Here is a 17,894-nt window from a genome sequence, read left to right on the forward strand (position 1 = left end):
GATTTTTAAACTCACTAATAATAAAATATGCAAATTAAAACAAGATATTCTTTGTCTTGCTATCAGATTGGCAAGTATTTAAAATAGCAACTACAGCATCCAGTATTCTGGGATTATGATAAATTGGGTAATCATATACACTACAGGAGGGAGTTCAAAATGGTATCACATTTTCAATGAGCAGTTTGGCACTGCAAGAGAGGAAAAAGAGCCTTAGAAATCATCCGACATTCTACCTATTTGTCAAAAGACATAAACAAGTATGCAGAAAAATTGTTTGAATAGAAAAATAAAGGCAAGATATAAAACAATACAGACAGGTGGGCCAAATATATGGTGACAGAAGATGATCTGACTTTGGGTGATGGGCACACAATGCAATTACAGACCATGTATCATAAAAATCTACACTTGAAACCTATATGAGCCAATTAACCAATGTCACCCCAATACATTTAATAAAAACCCTAAAACAATACAGGTATTATAACTTTTTAACTGCTTAACAGTATAAATGCATAAGAATATATGTTGTAAATGCAGATGAAACACGTGCACAGTTTTATTCAAATGTTAATAGTATCCTGACCAGTGGTGGCGCATAGGGTAGAGCATTGACCTGAAACAATGAGGTCCCAGGTTTGAAACCTTGAAGTTGCTGGCTTGAGTGCAGGTAGACCAGGCTTGAGCGCAGGCTCACCAGCTTGAGCACGGAGTCCTCGGCTTGAGCATGGGATAGTAGACATGACCCTATGGTCACTGGCTTGAGTAAGGGGTCACTGGCTCAGCTGGAACCCCCTCTTCCCTCCCCCCCTCAATCAAGGCACATATGGAAAGCAATCAATGAACAACTAAGGAGCTGCAAGGAAGAATTTATGCTTCTCATCTCTCTCCCTTCCTGCCTGTCTCTCTCTCTCTCTCTTTCTCTCTCTCTCTCTCTCTCTCTCTCTCTCTCTCTCTCTCTCTCTCACACACACACACACACACACACACACACACAGTGTCCAAAGCTTTTTCAGAATACAGGCTAGCTCAGTGACTGTTCATGGCCTGATTTGTTTTCCCAAACACACTCCTTTTACATTTTAAGTCCACTGCCCCTTCTGCCTCAGCGGTGACAGCTATCGCCCTCTAAGCAACAGTTCCTCCTCCACTGAATGCCTATGTCATCCTAGGATTACAGTTGTCTTTACTATTCCTTTCTTTTTAAAATGTGTAATGTAAGCACAGAATTGCACATTTGGAAATAAAGAGAAAATAAAAAAACAAATTACTCACAATGTCCCTCTTCCAGAACAGTCACTGTTACCTGTAGATATTTCCTTTCCATCTTTATTAGAGATATGCATTTTGTACCTAATTGTAATCAGTGAATAATGGGTTTTAATATTCCTTTAGTTAACATCAAACACATTTAAATTTTTTATAGCTTATGTTAAGGGTATAAAAAATAGCAATAAAATATGTACATGTGTCCCTATCTCAGCTTAAACAAGAGAAGTTGATCTATCCCTAGGTCGCCCCCAGGGGCCCCTCTGTCATCCTATCCTGCGCTCTCACCACTATATTGAAATTTTCTCTATGCTCATTTGGTCTTGCCGTCTGGCCGCATGCATATGGATGTCAAACACTATATTGTTAGTTTTGCATGCATCTGAACTTTACGTAATTGGACTCACACTGTATCTACTCTGCTACTTGCTTTTTTATTTAACGTTCTAATACTTGAGATTCTCCTGGGTTGTCATATGCAGCCATAGTTCATTTCATTTTAACAGTATAGCTATATAGCTCTATTCCACTGTGAAACTATGCTGCAATTTATAGTGCAATTTCTGCACATAAAATTATATTGTAAATGCCTTGTCACATTGCCACGTATCTTCAAAATAATTATTAATTTATAGTAGAGAATTATGCTGAGAGAAGCCTATTTTATTTTACAGTTACCCAACTGTTGGACATTAATTGTGTTTGTATGTGTATCTGCTTTGTAAATAATGCATCAAGGAGCATCTTTGTCTAAATAGCTTATTAAGTATTTTGTATTACTTCCTTCATGGGAGAATGTGGGAAGATGGTCCACGGAAGTGGTATTACTGAATCAAAATGTATAAATGAATTATATGGCTCTTTAATACACTGTAAAATTCCTTCACAGTATTGGAATCGCACCAAAATTGGGGGTAATCATTAAAATATATATTTTGACTAATATATTAAAATAGTACTTTACTGCTGCTTTATTCTACATATTTCTTACTACAAAACTGAACACTTTCTATATATATGTTTTAATGTTGTACTTATCACCTACTCAAGTGTTCTACCAAGGTTGCAATACCTTTCTTTTTAACTTGTTTGAGCATTTCATATCAGAAAAATATTAACTCTGTCACATTATTGCAATCTTCCTGTCTATTGTTTCCCTGTGGTTTTTTTTTAACATGAAGAAATCTTTGACTCTCCTGTAGTTTGATGGACTTTCCCGTTCTTTTCCTATTGAATGTTTTAATTTTGTTTCTAAGCAATATTCACGTCTATAGATTTCCTACGCCTCTATATTTGGCCCTTAATTGTTTAATCCATCTATAATTCATTTTGGGGAAGTCAAAATGATTTTTTCCAAATTGCTAACTAGGCGTCAAAATTATTTATTGAAGAATTTCCCTTCCCCATTGATTTGTGATGACTTCTTTGCCATTTATTAAATTATTTATGTGAGGGTCCATTGCTGAACTATCCTAACTCACTTCCCTACCTCCCCGGCTTATGCCAGCACCACAGTGCTTTAACTACAAAGGCTTCCTAATGCATCTTAATATCTGGTCTTGCTATGTATCTTTTTTTTTAATTTTTATTTTAGATTTTATTTATTCATTTTTAGAGAGAAAGGAGAGGGAGGGAGGGAGGGAGGGAGGGAGGGAGAGAGAGAGAGAGAGAGAGAAGGAGGAAGGAGCAGGAAGCATCAACTCCCATATGTGCCTTGACCAGGCAAACCCAGGGCTTTGAACCGGTGACCTCACTGTTCCAGGTCGACGCTTTATCCACTGCGCTGCTGCAGGTCAGGCCCTGCTATGTATCTTTATATCCAATAAATCCAAGTCTCTTCCCCTAACACCTTTTTCAGAATTCCTCTTAAGATTCTCATTTACTTATTTTTACAAATAGTCTTTGAACCGTCTCATGAAATTTTAAAAGTCCTGATGAGACTTTGAGAGGAATGGCATTGGACTCCTGAACTGATTTCAGTGATACCCAAATCTTTCATTTTAACCTCATTGCCTAGAAATGAGGTTTTTAGCTATGGTCTTTAAATCCTGTTGGCCAACAACTAAGCACTCAGTAGTTAATGCTAATTTTATTCCTCCTTTATAATATTTATTCTTCAAGTTACTATTTCATAATTTTCTGCACTGGCTTTTTATTTTTATCTCAATCATACTCAAAAATGCCTTTTGGGGGGCCCCAATAAGTATCAAGCCAGTGAATGTATGAATTCAGCCTTCCTTATTATATTAATGAATGGTAATTTTATATATTCTTTTTTAAGTCGTTTGTAAAAATTAGACGTTGAATCGGTTGAATGTATTTTTGGAATTAATGAGATTATTACATAGCTCTACTTAAACAATTTATGTGCATCCTATGAAAATATATGCCTATGCAGCCAATCCTGCATTTCAGGAACATAGCCCACTGGGTAAGATGCAACAGTCACGTACGCTATCGTTGAAATCTACTCACTAGGATTTTATCTAAAATTTTAACATTCCTAAGCTAGACTGGTATAGAGCCTCCCATTGGGGGCTTGCCAAGTTTGTTATCAGGGTCATGTTTGCTTGACAGAGGAGCTGGAAGATTTCCATCATTTTTATAAATCCTGGAACGGTTTATACAACATAGGAATTATCCATTCCTTGAAAGTTTATAAGGATTTTCTAATGCTTTTTTTTATATTTTAAAAGATTCCACCTGGCACAGTGTGTGTGTGTGTGTGTGTATCCGTGTCCAAATGGACATTACCATCTTTGCATACATTTAAAAAGATACTGTATGCTATCGATCCCCACTAGAACAGGAGACAGTTTTATTGTAATTTAATGCCTTTCTTTCCCTCATAAAAAAGGAAAAAATGTCCAAGATAATAAAGTGCTAAAAAAAATAACCCCATTTTCCCAGGGTTTGGTTCCAAGAGCCTCCTTTTCAGAGACCTATAGACGGTGGTCAGGGAACAGTGAATACTGAACCATCCAAAATGTCACTGAGGCTATCCGAGCTAAGCAGCCACAACTTATCACTGACATATGGAACCAGGAAACGTAGGCTGTACAAAGACGATCAGATCATCAGTCTACGGCAAGTCACCTCAAGCTCTGTGGTCAAGGTCTTCCAACTTCTGGTCCACCAAGCCATCCTCTCTCACAGCAATAAAAGATTGTAACTCTTAAGGCTTTCTCTACTTACTGCAGGGCTCTTGAGCTAATGACATTGTGAGCATTTCAAGGAGCGACAAATAAAGATTCAAAATGTTATGGACTGAATGTTGGTGACCCTCCCCCTCACCCCCACAAATTCACAGGTTTGAGGTTCTAAACTCCGGTCTAATGCTATTAGGAGCTGGTGCCTTTGGGAGTTAGTTAAGATGAGTCACGAGGGTGGGGCCCTCATAATGGGATTAGTGCCCTTATTAAAAGAAGAGGATAAGACACCCGAGTTTCCTCTCCCCAGAGTGCACAAAGGAGAGGCCATGTGAACACACAGCAAGATGGTGGCCACCTACAAGCTAAGAAAAGAGGTCTTAGAATGAAACCTACCTTGCCAGCACTGAGATCTTATACTTTCTGGCTTCCAGAACTGTGAGAAATAAATTTATATCGTCTAAGTCACCCAGTCTATAGTATTTGTTATGGCTGTCCGAGCTGGCTAAGACAAGAGGGTTGTGGTAATGTCTGTCTAAAAGCACACTGAGCTATTGCTGTACAGATTACATAGCCTGCTGTAGAGTGAGGAACAAGTGGTGAAGAGTCTCAACCAATTTAGATGGAGTGTCTACTAGAACATGCAAGGACTATGCCATACGAGCATATGTGAGAATATAAACAGGACACCATGCCTACGAATGAAACTGAACGGGGCAATGGCTGCAGACGTGAGTGGGCAACAGAACAGTCTGCTTTCTCTGGAGAAAGACACATCTCAGCTTACATCCTCGTTCACAAAGAATCCACAAAATGTTAGAGCGCAATGAAGAGTCAGGATTAGGCCAGTTAACATGAAGAACACTAGTTAACCTGGCAGGAAGGCAGGAACCTCAGGGCCCTCTTAGGCTCCGGGATCCCACAAGTCCACCCAGAACTTCCCAGCGGCACACAAGGAGTCTTTTCCTCCCGTTCCACCAGGGCAGGGAAGCTGCTTCACACCAGTCATGGCCTCACACGGAAGCTTAATCCCTGGCTGGAAGGCAAAACATCTTTGTGGTACAGCCAAGCAGGCATGTGAAGTGAAGCATAATGAGGAACATTTTTATTACTGTTTTGGGTGCCAGGGGTGGTTGAGTGTATGTTTGGGGGTTTTTAATGACTCCAAAAGACATCTTAAAAAGTCATACTTTTTTGGCAGCTCCAAGATGTAACTGTTGCTACAAGTACTAACGCTTACCAGTGATGTACACGTTGCTTTTCTCAAAAACGCCCTTTTCTTTCTGGGACTTTTCAGACCAAACTAAGTTTGTGTGTGTGTGCGCGTGCGTATGCGTGCGCATGCACACATGTACACGTGTGTGTGCACCTGGACTTTCCCACTCACAGAGGTATATATCACATAACTGAAGGCCGAATCAAATTGAAGAGATACTTTGATTTTTAGGATTAAATTGTGGAAAAAGAAAAACTGTTAACACACCTTTTCATTTGAACAATTTAGGTACTGCAAGATTTTTCTTCTTACTGTTGGAAAATTAATGATCTAAGTCAGCAGTTTGAGAGTAAACAGTCCCTTCCTTATAAAATGAATTAGATTTGTCCAAACTTCTGCTCAAGTGAACTTGTCCCATCCCTTTAAATCAAATGAAGACATGACTTAAAAGGATTCCTAGGCTCCAAGAGTGGCTCTAAAAAGTATGATCCCCCCCAAAGCTGCACATTAAGTAGATAGCCCCTCATCCTCCCAATACTCGCTATCAGACAGACGGCAGGGCGGCACCTGCCCTGGAGGTAGTTTTCACAGGTGATGTCAGAAAAATAAGAACAATGCAATCAATTCTTCCTAAAGCTGACTATTTTCTATGTAGACTCATGCTTTATTCCTAAATTATCTCCTTCCTTCTGTTTTACCATCAAGGTAGTTTTTTCTTTATGAAATTGTGGTGACAGGTGTTGGATTTTTAAAAACATCATTCCTTGAAAAAAAAAAAAATTCGTAGCCCTAAGCCAACCCTCCAAATCTTTTTATTTTGGTAGCTTTTTGGCCCAGACAATCTACGTGAGAATCACTTGTCCACAGCACCCTCTGAAACATGGAGTTTAGGTTGATCGTGACCTCTAGTTCTCATCTAGTTATCACAATGGTGACCGGCCTTGGAGGCAACAAACCACCTCCAGAAGATTTAAATCCACCAATACTGAGGAGAGAGGGGGATGAAAAATGTTATGGTCTACAAGGTCCCGCTTGCCCTAGAACTTTATCCTCTCTCCACAGGCCCCTTCCCACGCCCTATCCACCTCCATCCACAAAGCCATCTCTGCCTGGTTTTGGAACACAGGTGATAGAGTCTGGGGGTTCTGAACCAAGCTGTGCTCTCCCCATCATTAATCTGGGAACCCCGAATCACTACAACCTCCTGGGATTATGAGAGGTCAGCCTGATGGCGCCAGAGGCTCTAGAGAATGAGTCACAGTATTTTGTCAGCTGAAATTCCCCTGAAATATGTAAATGCCCAAGGCGAGCTTCTGGCTGTGACAGCACCACACCCAATCCAGGTGACCCTAAAATCCATCTACTCAGAAAAGCCTGCTTGTGCGACTGATTTAAGAAACCAATGCCCACGGGGGTCACCTGCCCCTGCAGATCTCCAGACTGAGATCAAAGGCAGGAAAATTAGCCGGGATAGGTCATGACAGGCCATCAACCACCTAAAACGTTTTGAGCTAAGAATATATTCATATTTTAGAGTAAAATGTAAAATTCCTATTTTCCCAGGGATTCTATACCTACCTTTAATTTAAATATATGCTACCTAAAATTCTCTTTATTTAGGTTTTCCCCAAAATAAATTCTAAAATAAATCCCACTTCAGTAAATAAACAAATCCATAAACACTTAAATTTTTTAACACCTTTACTTACCTCATCTCTAAGAGAGCTAATCAGTAACAGATAATGTATTTGTTGTGAAGAGAGTTAATTTGCTAGATTAAATATGCACTAAACGTATAAATGTGACAATATTTTAAGATATATGAGGCTAATAAAGGCAACATTTATTGGACCAGCCACTGGGCCACTGGGCACGCTACTTAAATTACCTCAGTTAATCCTTACAACAAGCCTATAAAGTAGGTGCTATTCTTATTCCCACTTTATAGATGAGGTTATAAATGAGAAACCTCATTATTGTAATATAATCTCCACTGACCCAAAATTTGAGTTCAGTGTTTACTCTGGCTATAAAAAGGCTGAATAAGCAAATCAGAAATTAAACAGAATTGCAGAAGGCATATTTAACCTACTAGAAAGTTCTAGGTTTCAAGACATACTGAAAAGCAGATGCTAATTGCAAGCATGCCAACAGGAACTATTTGGGAAGATTCCACCTGACACTATGCTGTGGTTTTGTGTGTGTGTGTGTGTGTGTGTGTGTGAGAGAGAGAGAGAGAGAGAGAGAGAGACAGAAACAGAGAGAGACGGAGAGAGGAACAGATAGGGACAGACAGGACAGGAGAGAGATGAGAAGCATCAATTCTTCCTCGCGGCATCTTAGTTATTCATTGATTGCTTTCTCACATGGGCCTTGACCGGGGGACTACAGCAGACAGAGTGACCCCTTGCTCAGGCCAGTGACCTTGGGCTCATGCTGGTGAGCCTTGCTCAAACCAAATGAACCTGTGCTCAAGCCGGTGACCTCAAGGTTTCGAACCTGAGTCCTCTACATCCCAGTCCTAGGCTCTATCCACTGTGCCACTGCCTGGTCAGGTGAGACTAGGCTGTGTTAAACAGTTAAAAATCCACACTTTTACTAATTAAGAGCAGTTCCTCTCACTACTATCCCCAACAATTAGTCCAAATTACTAAGATTCCTATAGATCAGAGGTAGTCAACCTTTTTATACCTACCACCCACTTTTGTATCTCTGTTAGTAGTAACATTTTCTAACCACCCACCGGTTCCACAGTAATGGTGATTTATAAAGTAGGAAAGTAACTTTACTTTATAAAATTTATAAAGCAGAGTCACAGCAAGTTAAAGCATATAATAATAATTACTTACCAAGTACTTTATGTTGGATTTTCGCTGTTTGGCAGAATAAATCTTTATAAAACAATTTACTATAGTTAAATCTATCTTTTTATTTATACTTTGGTTGCTCCACTACTGCCCACCATGAAAGCTGGAATGCCCACTAGTGGGCATTAGGGACCAGGCTGACTACCACTGCTATAGATGGTACAGACATTTGAAATCCAGTATGGTGGATGTCAGCTGCCACTCTCCCAGAATACATTTTCCTTCCTGAATACTTCTGCTTACTTGTGGGGTCCCCCTCCCCCAGGCCTGGTGCTTAGGGGAAAGGTGACACTCTTCCCATCTCAGTAGAGTGATAGGCTAACCAGGAGGAGAATCTCCCATCCTCATCAATCAACAGAGGGCATTCGCCTGGCCATTGGGATTCGCTAAGAAATGGCACATAACTCAATTCAAGCCAATGAAATGCCAGGGTTGGTTTGCTGGGGAGGGACTTCCGGAAAAGATACTTTCCCAGTCTTTTTTAAGGGTTTCCGGAAAGGATGTTTCTTTTTCTGGCCACAGGGATACGCAACAATAAGCCCAAGAACTTGTGCACCCATTCTGACACCACAAGAGAAGCCAACCTGAGAATGAACGGACACCATGGAAGAATGAGCAGAGAAATGGAAAGAGACTGGACGGTTGACGGAATGCTGAGCTGCTGCTATTTTACACTCAACCTGCAGTCCATCCCACGAGCTGGTTAATTGGTCCCCTGTGCCCTGAGAGCCCCTCTGCATTTGGATTTCTGATGTTCACACTCCCCCACTCCAAATCAATAAATGAGAAAGAAGTAAGCACTAATGCACAGCTTTGTCCAAGCACTTGCTCAGATGTTGCTTCATGGTAATTCTTAATTGCTTTGAGCGTTTTTCTCAAGAAAATGTAATCTTTCAAGAAACACTTTTGCCTGACCGGGCGGTGGTACAGTGGGTAGAGTGTCAGACTGGGATGCAGAAGACCCAGGTTCGAAACCCTGAGGTCGCCAGCTTGAGCACGGGCTCATCTGGTTTGAGCAAAAGCTCACCAGCTTGGACACAAGGTCGCTGGTTTGAGCAAGGGGTTACTCAGTCTGCTGAAGGCCCGTGGTCAAGGCACATATGAGAAAGCAATCAATGAACAACTAAGGTGTCACAATGAAAAACTGATGATTGATGCTTCTCATCTCTCTTGCCGTTCCTGTCTGTCTGTTCCTATCTATCCCTCTCTCTGACTCTTTCTCTGTCTCTGTAAAAAAAATAAAATAAACACTTTCATGAACTAATGAATGACCTTGGGCAAGTATTTGACTTTCCTAGGTCTTTTCAACTTTAAAAAGATCTAAGTTTGACTAGAGGATTTCTATTGTTCCTTCTAGCCCTCACAGCCCACAGTTTTGGTTCTAAAGGAGAAGCATCCTTTATAATATAATCCAAGCATTCTGCATCTCTTGCTGGGTCAGATTATTTTTCATCTGCACCTCCACATCCATCCCTCCACCCTGCTCCACTCAACTCTGTGCCCCAGAGGTTCTGATCTCTAACAGGGCTCCCTGCCTTCGGGTTGAGTGTGCCTAATGGGAGGCACCATCAGAAGACAGGATATTGATTCTCTTGGCTCTTTCCCAGCCATTTTGGTGTAGGTTAACTGCATCCTTCTACCAGAGACAGTCTTCCCATGTGACTTCTCTTTCCAGTTCCAACAACCAATCCTGCCCTCTTCCTCTCGGGCCCAGGCATGGGAACAACTTCTTGACATCGCTAGCCCTGAGATGCATTAATATCCTGAGCTGGTTTCGCTTACCCTGCCTCAGCCTCTATGAAGGGTCCCATCAGTAGTCCCTTAGAGTACTCCACCTGAGCAAATCATCTGCTTCCTACTGGAACCCCAAAACACAATGGCTTACAAGTTAAATCAAAACTAGCCATAACAAAAAAGAAACAGAAGCAATCAACTCTGAGTCCCACATAAGAGAAGTATGGCACTTGCCTAGAACCACACACACACCAACAGCATCAAATTAGACATCACTACCCTCCCTCCCCTCTCTCATTGAGAATTTGTGGAAAATAACCATCTCTTGGTATACCAGGGTTTTAACTTTAAAAAGAAAATTCTGTTTATACACAAATGTATTGACACTTTAGACAGCTTCTGTGTGGAACCTGGCAGAGGAATCATAGCTGTGTGTCCACTTTCTAGAAGGACAAACTGAGCCTGGAAGAGGACAGACGGACAGAACTAATAAAAACACTGGAAACGCCCCAGGACCAGCTCAAAGGCGCATTGGTCCAGGAATCTGCCTCTGACAGGCTCTGTGGAGCTTCGTGCCACCCTTCTCTAGAGATGTTCAATTCCCTCTTAACATTTCTAGAGTTACCATTCACGAACATGCTTCGGATCCTTTACTAGTCACAACTCTGTGAAGTCAAGAGAGACAGGACAGGACGCCCTTGGCCCGATGCTGAACTCCAACATGTGACTCCACAATCACTGATCACTTCCCCGGCAAAGTGTTCTAGAAATCTATGGTTATCTAGGCCCAGAGCAGCCCTCCTCTCCTTCTTGGGGCATTTCCCACCCACAGAGGTCAAAGAAATATCTTATGACTCCTTCAGAAACCATTCGGACAGCAAGAATTTCAGAGAAGCTACCTGTTTCAGGACCAAGAGGCTTAATCTTTCAGGGTCGTCCTACTTTTGTGTCTTCCTCCTTCAACATCCTCCGGAGCCAGGGCCTGTAGGAGGGATCCAAAGAGCACATTCAGGGTACATGGCTTCAACACGGGGACAGATGTCAATCAGGGAGGGACCAGAAGCAGCCAAGGACAGAACCCTGGAAACCCCAACAGCTGACAAGCCTGCCCAGGAGGACCCTGCAGAGGCTGCCCAGGCAGGTCCCTGAGGGAGAAAAGGATTTGGGAGAGGAAGACATCCAACTCCATTCCTGTAGTTACATGCCCCAAACCCAAGAGTCATGGTGACTCCCCCTTTCCCTCACATCCCACGTCCAGGCCATCAGCAAAGGATGTCAGCTTTATCTTCAAAATATACTGCTCCCAAAAATTAGGGGATATTTCAAAATGAATATGAGACAATAAAAAAAGAAGCATTTGAATTTTTTTTAATTAAACAAGAACATCAGGAAAGCAGACAGCAAGTCAAATAAAGTTGTTCGAGTATGCAAATGAGATACAAAACCAACTTTTATTTCATTGGTGAAAATGCATTATACAAAAGGCTGAACGTACTGGACTATCTGCACCTTCCCTGACCCCCATCTCACCACCTCTGCTGCTACCACTCTGGTCCAAGCCACAACCTCTCTCATCAGGGTACTGCAGTAAGCTCCTGACAGGTCTCCCTACGCTCACCCTGACCTTTCTACAAGCCATATATGATGTGAGTTGAACCTTGTTATAGGTTGGATTATCTCCCTCAAATCCCTATGTCGAAGCCCTAATCTCCCCCCAAGCTCAGGATATGACCTTATTTGGAAGTAGGGTTACTGTCATTGTAATTAGCTGTTAAGAAAAGGTCATACTGGAACGAGGTGGGTTCCTAATCCACCTACGGACTGCTGTCCATACAAAAAGGGGGAATTTGGACACGGACACCCACACAGGGAGAGCATCAGGTGAACACTGGAGTGGCGCTGCCACAAGCCAACAAACTATCAGCACTCTAGAGAGGCCTGGACCAGGTCCTTTCCCAGCATCTTCAGCAGAAGCCTGGCCCCTCCGAGACCATGACCTCAGCCTTCTAGCCTTCAGAATAAGACAATACATTTCTGCTGTAAGCTGTCCAGTGTGTGGTACTTAGTTATTGCAGTCCTACCAAATTATTACATCATGCTTCCCACAGCAGCCTAAGTGATCACTTAAAAATCACTCTTCTACTCAAAACACTCCTATAGTGTTTCATCTCTCTCAAAGTAAAAGACAAAGTTCTTGAAATGACCTACAGGGCCCACGTGTCCTGGCATAGCCTCTTTCCTGACCTCCTCTCCTCCTACTCTGCTCTTCCTCCAAATACAATGGTTTTTTCAGACATCTCAAGCAGGCTCCCACCTCAGGGCCTTTGCACCTGCTTTTCCTTCTACCTGGAACACTCTTCCACTAAGCATCCTTTACCTCATTCAGGTTTCTGCTCAAATGTCACTTTCTCAGTGAGGCCCTTCACCCCCACCACTGCACTCTTTCTACCCTGCTCTGTTAAATTTTTCTTTGTAGCTTTATCACTTATATAACATTTGTTCATATTTTTATCTCTCTTCTCTCACACTGGACCATAAACTCCCTGAGAGTATGGACATCATTTTATAGTATATCCCAGAGCCCAGCATATATTGTAGTAGCTGCTCAAGAAAGTTGTCTAGAGATATATTTGTGGAATGAAAGGGTACATAAGAAAAGAGAGTTACCAAAAGGAGGAAGCTGTCCAGTGTCAAAAGTAGCAGAGTCCAGAAAGATAAAGACCAAAATGTCTGTTGGGTATGGTCACATGGAAGCCACAGGTGACCTTAGAGAGGGCAGTTCCTGTAGAAGGCGGGAGCCCTCTGCAGCAAACCCACCAGGCCCCACCCCTGGGCCCAGGGCCCCGCCCACAGGCAGAAGCTAGCCAGAGTGCGCTGTAGTCAGTGAAGGAGCAGTACCTGAGGGCAGGTGCCTTCCAGACTTTCAGTCTGTGAGGGGGCGAGAAAAGGGAATGCAAACTAGGGGAGCCGAAAGTTTGGGGAAAGAGTTTTTGCTGAATGACTGACGGGGGTGAGGTCCCAGGAGCCACAGGAGACAGAAGGTCCTTCTCTTGAGTGGAAGGAAACCAGATTGAGAAGAGCCCAGATGCCAGTACCCACCCAGGAGGGAGGCAGGAACCTGAATGGGCTCGCTGCTGTGGGAGAGTCACGCAAGTGCAGGGTTGGCGTGAAACTGAGTGTCCCCTTAAATGTGGTGCTGTAGACGCCCCACTCTCCCGACCAGTGCAGACCCTGACGTCCACTGGAGAGTTTCCTAAAGGCACAATCCCCATGACTGGGGCTTCTGAAACAGGCCCTCGGCAGCCTGTATTTAGGAGAGACTTCCTAAGATCCCAAATAGCTCCATCCATTTCCGCCAAGTCTGCATCCTTTTCGCAGGCTCCCAGATCCAACCCTTGGAGTCCTCCCTCTCCCCTCCTCCAATTCCTCACGGTCTGTGATTGACCGTGCCTCACTCTCTATGACAGGACTCCTGTTTGGCTGAGCACCTACCTACTCTGTGCAGAGAGAGACACAAGTTAAAATCCTCACACCACAGTCCTGTGAAGTGTTTTTAGTTTCTACTTGCAGGCGATGAAATGCGGGTTCAAGAGATTAAGTAAACTGCTCAAGGTCACACGGGCAGCAAGTGACAGAGCTGGGACTTGGAACCTTCCCCCTATCTTCTTTTGTATATTCACCTTGCCACCCAAGTCCAAGCCCTCAACATTTTGTTTCTAAAATTTACCAGAACAAAGGTTTTCCAACTCATCCCCCCGCACCCCCATTAACAGTGCACACATCCAGATGAACCTTCTTCAGCACTGTTCTCACCTATCCCCGTCCTATTTCACTGACTTTAGTGGCTCCCCAATCTGGGAAAACTTCAAATTCTGCAGCCAACCCTTGGGATGCTTCACAAACGACGTACATCCCTTTCTTCAACCTTATCCCCTTCTTCAACCTTGTTTCCCACAAGGAAACAAGCACCCTCCGCTCCACCCCATCCAGTACGCTCCTCCCCTTAGCACCAACTGCACCCCGAAGCCCCACCCCCAGAATGTGGGACACATTCCTCCCGCGGAAGCCCCGCCCTCTGAGCGCCCTTCTCCCCCGCGGCCCGCTGAGCAGCATCGCCCAACTTGCTGAACTCTTCCCAGCTCTCCTGTGCGCACTGCATTGGCTTCTCTTGGCAAAGGTTCCATTTGCCCTCGTAGACTACGAAACCCTTGAAGGTAATTATCTGTGTAGCAAACACTTGGGATTGCTCACTGCTCAATACAGGGTCAACGTTACTTGATCAACGGAACAATTCTGATGAAATTCAGATGGACTTCTAGGAGTTTTTCAGAAACTATAAGGGGCCTGGAATGAGCAAGGGAAGGGACACATGGCGTTCTTGAAGTTTTCCGACGCTTCGCTGGTCCTGCTCGGCACCCTGTTACCGGGTGGCGGGTGGATTCAGCGCTTCCCTCTTCTTCCTGCCCCTACACACTCCAGGTGTTGGTATTTATCCTTGGCTGCCCGCCCCTTCACACACTTTCACAGACAGGGATGGAGATCTATCTTCTTCCCTCTTCAGGTCAGAGATCTGGCTGAAGGGAGTTCATGGTGACCAGCAGAATGGTCAGTGCTTGGCACCCAGAAGGAGGAAAGAAGGATACTCCATTTCTGGGGAGTTGGAGTTGGCTTTAACCCACTTCAATCGTCAGCATAGACCACACAACAGTTCTGGGATTCCCAGGGCCACAGAGGGAGGGTGGAAGGGAAAAGTGAAAGTCAGCAAAACCCTCAAGGCCCATCTGATTACTGTACACCCCACACGGACAGAACGGGCGGCACCTGAACAGGAAGAGTCCCGGAGTCAAGGTGAAGTTGTCTGCCAGGGTGCCCGATAAGAAATCGAGATCTCCCCAGCCAGGGAACCAAAGGCACAGGCATAGTTGAAATAACAGGAGCTCTGCAGTCAGGCCTGGGATCAAATCCTGACCTTGTCACCCAGTGGCTGTCCCAACCTTGGGCTGGTCACTTAACCTCTCTGAGCCTGGTTCTACATGTGTTAATGTGAGGCCTAAGTAAAACAAGCAATATCTAAAAATATCCAGTCTGACCTGTGGTGGCGCAGTGGGATAAAGCATCAACCTGGAACACTGAGGTCGCCAGTTCGAAACCCTGGCTTGCCTGGTCAAGGAACATATGGGAGTTGATGCTTCCTGCTCCTCCCCCGTCTCTCTCTCTCTCTCTGTCCTTCTTTCCTCTCTCTCTCTCTTTCTCCTCTCTGAAAATTGAATAAAGTCTTTTAAAAAAAAAAGAAATATCCAGCACGGTGCCTGGTGTTATATAAGGGGCCCAGTAAATGCTGCTTCCCTCCCTCCTGCCGCTTTCAGATCACAGGGCTCTCCCTCCTCACTAACGGGAACCAGTGCAGAAGCTGCAGAGAGGCTCCCAGCCAGGAGGTCTGCAAAGAATGGCAAAAGCCGGCAAAAGTGAGGAAAACTAAAAGGCCACCCCACTGCCGCTCGGAGAGAAGCGCTGGATGTCTGTGAATGCCTGGGTTTCAAAGCACACAAGGTTTCAAGCCTCAGGCCAAACCCAAACAGGAAGTTTGTGACAAACTTAGCCAACACGCATGCACAACTGCAGGTTGTATAGCACTCAGAAAAGACAAAAAAAACCCCAGCACTTGTGCCCTTGTGTGTGTGGGGTGGGGGACGGATCAGTGTAGAATAAAAGGAGCGTGCCTGGCCAATGTCCCAAACACACAAAACACTTTCTGGGTGCCAGGGAGCTCCTCGCCCCAAGCACTGGGCCGGACCACAGGGAGCTGCTCTGGATTTCCCAGCCAGTGTCTGTCAGCTCCTCCCACTCTTTGTCCCCTTCCCCACCTCCTCAGGCACACTAGGGATAGTGAGCCCTCTGAACAGTGATCAGGGGCCTGGGTGCCGCAGGTATGCGGGGTCAGTTTTTGGCTGGAAGGTGGCAGCACAGAAAGAGGAAGTAACATGCGGGGGTCCCACTGAGCACCTCGAGCCCCACCTGGCTGCATGTTTCAGGCTGCCGGGATTTTCTCCTCTGAAATCCAGCCTGGCACTATCATCTGCATGCGTACTGCTCACACTGGCAGGGGGCTCCAACTTCAGCTCGTGCCAGCAAAGATGGACACACCTAACCTCCACAATCTGTGTCCCATCTCCCAGACCAGAGTGAAAACGAGGCGGTTCCTTCCCTTTTGTTCACCGTCTCTCAGCACCTGTGGATTAAGCCTGGATCCCAGGCCATATGTGTGGCGGGTGTGCTTCAGAAAATAGTTGGTAAGTGAATCAACATTAATACCATTTGTGCTACCCTGCTCTCACCCGTTTGTGACTTGATCCACCCTCAGCAGACAAGTCCCAGGTTTCACCCCTCCTGGGTGAATGGCCCAATTGCCAACCCAGTCCCTTGCCTGTCAGCCTCTCTGCCCGCCCCTCGCTCAGCACCTCTGGGCCGTGGTTTCCCCACCTCCCCAAGTTAGGTTCCTTTAAAAAAAAAAATGACTCATTTAGGAAGAGGCAAAACCAAAAACTTCAATGGTAAAGATAAAACAGCACCGAGTCTCTTTAAACACCACCTACTCCGTGTAGAATTTAGATCTGATAACAAGCCTCCCCAAACTGGACCTCCTAATTTGGAACTTACGGTATACATAATTCTTCTAGCAAAAACATTTCCAGTAATGTCTCCTCTCTGAACTTTTTCAGGGTCTTCTTTACCAACAGAGGCAGCCTCAGGCCCCCCGCTCAGTAGCTTTGCAAAATGAGGGAATCAGAAATTCAAGTCTGTGCTCAACTCCTGGGTCAAAAATGAATTATTTTATGTTTTACGATTACGTTTATGATTCTGACTTATTGGAGCAAGAATGTTGGCATGATTTCATTGGCCTAATGAGATTTATGGGGAGTTTTTCATAAATAGTAAGACTTCTTGCTATGTAAGAAGTTTATAACGTTTGTGCACAGTATTTGAAAGGAACAAAACTGTATAGCACAACACATAGAATCGTAACATTCTGGGGCTCAACTGAGCTGTTAAGTCATCTAGAGGTTCTCAATGTTGGCTGCACTGAGAAAGTGGCCAGGCTCGACCTCCAGGGATTTGTGGACTGGGTGGGGCTCTGGCGTTGTTTTGTTTGTTTGTTTGTTTGTTCAGGTTTCCTAGTAATTTTAATGTGCGTCCAGGGATGAGAACCACTGATCTAGTGTGATAAGAAAACTGAGATATGAAGAAATTCAGGTCCAGTCCAAGACTGCTCAGCCAGCCACAGAAACCAGAACCAAGTCCGACATGTCCGGCACTGCATCCAGTTCTGCAGTGGGGTTCATATTTTTTTAGTATTCACAGACTTCTTACAATCTTTTTTTTTTTTAATTTGGGGGACTAACACAGAGTTACCACCTTTTTGTTTTGTCAAGCAAGGTATTTTTATAACAATCTACCAATGACTATCACCACTTCCTAATAGGTCTCCTGCTCATTTGCATATCCACCACCCTTTGCACCCCAACTCCCCCCCAGGAGGTAAGATTTGACAACAGCAGGCCCTTGGTCCAGTCACTCAGGTCTACTTGCCCTGTTCCTCACCAACACCCACGTGACACATCCAAGCAAAGCTCAGGCCTCAGAAGTTCCCCATTTCCT

At 44.2% G+C, this 17,894-nt stretch overlaps 1 protein-coding gene across 12 annotated transcripts in view; it reads right to left on the reverse strand.

The window, feature by feature from the left end:
- Positions 1-17,894, reverse strand: part of TRERF1 (transcriptional regulating factor 1) — a 223,351-nt gene that overhangs the window by 117,926 nt on the left and 87,531 nt on the right. For all 12 annotated transcript variants that reach the window (XM_066247705.1, XM_066247789.1, XM_066248473.1 and 9 more), the window contains exon 3: positions 11,138-11,220. The gene's annotated coding sequence lies outside the window, so the exon portion shown is untranslated. The remainder of the gene's footprint in view (positions 1-11,137; positions 11,221-17,894) is intronic.

The sequence above is a fragment of the Saccopteryx bilineata genome, chromosome 1 (genome assembly GCF_036850765.1).
Source record: "Saccopteryx bilineata isolate mSacBil1 chromosome 1, mSacBil1_pri_phased_curated, whole genome shotgun sequence".
Taxonomy (NCBI): Eukaryota; Metazoa; Chordata; class Mammalia; order Chiroptera; family Emballonuridae; genus Saccopteryx; species Saccopteryx bilineata.